Genomic DNA, 1,011 nt, shown 5'->3' with positions numbered 1-1,011 from the left:
CCGGGAGAGCGAGCGAGCGAGCGTACGCCGAGCCCCGAGGAGGAGCCGCCGCCGCCGCCGCCCGCCCGGGGCCGCTGGGAACTGCCGCTGGCCCCGCGCCGCCCGAGGATCAGTCTGCCCCCGCCCGGAGCGCCGACGTCAGCACGCCTCCCCGGGGTGCGCTGGGAAATGGAGTCCGCAAGCGGAAGTTGCTAATGGCAACCTCCCTGCCTCGCTCCGCCCCGAGGCGCACCGAGAAGTCCGCCGCTCCAGGCGACCGGTGGACGGTTGGGGTGGGGGTGGGAGTGAGAGTGGGGGCGGGGGCGCCCTGGGAAATGCACTGCTACGTTCCACGGGGCCGGGAGCCGGGAAGGACATAACGCTCATTTTCCCACATAATTCATTAATTGTGGGCTCTTTGGTCAGCTCCCTTTAGCTAGAAATAAGCGGCCGGAGGGCAAGGACGTTTGTCTTCTCTGAGCGCCCCTTATCCCCAGGACCCAGAATGGAGCTTAAAATTGCGAGACCGAAGTTAATTTCTGCACGAAGTAATTAATGGATTCCCGAGGTCAAGGGAAACACCAGGGCGCCCCGCAACCCGGAGACCCTTCAGGGCAATCCCAAATCCCAGCTTTCCGGAGTGGCCACCCAGGTCATGCTGGGAGATAGAGTGGGCAGTCAGAGGTCATGGCCATCGGCCCACAGCGCCAGCGCACGCCGGGAAATGTAGTTCTCAGGGCCACGCCCCTGGAAACACAGTACGTCCTAGGCAGAATCCCAAGCCCCCCAAAAAGCCAGGCCCAAGGACAGGAGAAGTCCAAAGTCCCTCATGGTGACCCCTGGATCACATCCAGTCAAGGGGCCCAAGGGGCGGGGTCCACAAGGACAGCGCCCCCAGAACCTTCATTCATCCGCCTTTCTTCCGAGGGCCTCCTGCGACGCGGAGCACGCTGGAAAATGTAGTCTAGGCTCTACATGCTCGCAAGCCATGCTGGGAATTGTAGTCCTGGGTGAGGGGCTCCACGTAGCACT

Source organism: Canis aureus, chromosome 1 (assembly GCF_053574225.1).
Source record: "Canis aureus isolate CA01 chromosome 1, VMU_Caureus_v.1.0, whole genome shotgun sequence".
In the NCBI taxonomy this organism is placed as follows: domain Eukaryota; kingdom Metazoa; phylum Chordata; class Mammalia; order Carnivora; family Canidae; genus Canis; species Canis aureus.
Note: the sequence above shows the minus strand (reverse complement) of the source record.